General features: G+C 30.0%; 1 protein-coding gene across 1 annotated transcript in view; it reads left to right on the top strand.

Moving 5' to 3' along the window:
- Positions 1 to 263, top strand: part of usp36 (ubiquitin specific peptidase 36) — a 17,085-nt gene that overhangs the window by 8,391 nt on the left and 8,431 nt on the right. The window lies entirely within an intron of this gene.

Here is a 263-nt window from a genome sequence, read left to right on the forward strand (position 1 = left end):
TGTCTTTTTATGGCTTAACATGCTTCCACTGTAAACTGCATTACTAATGCTTTGAGGAAACCACGAGAAGTTATTCTAAAGTCAGTTTGCTCCTTTTGTTGCAACCAAACCAAATATTTGGTACTCATTAGAGTTTTTATGATGCTTATTTTTAACCTACTGACAGGCCAATGAGATTATTATTCTTTTAATTTACTAGAATCAAATTGCATATTATAAAATTGTGTTAATACTGTTGGAAGTTAAATGCCTTGTTTATTTAT

Source organism: Morone saxatilis, unplaced genomic scaffold (genome assembly GCF_004916995.1).
Source record: "Morone saxatilis isolate NCDOM2014 unplaced genomic scaffold, NCSU_SB_2.0 Contig14, whole genome shotgun sequence".
NCBI lineage: Eukaryota > Metazoa > Chordata > Actinopteri > Moronidae > Morone > Morone saxatilis.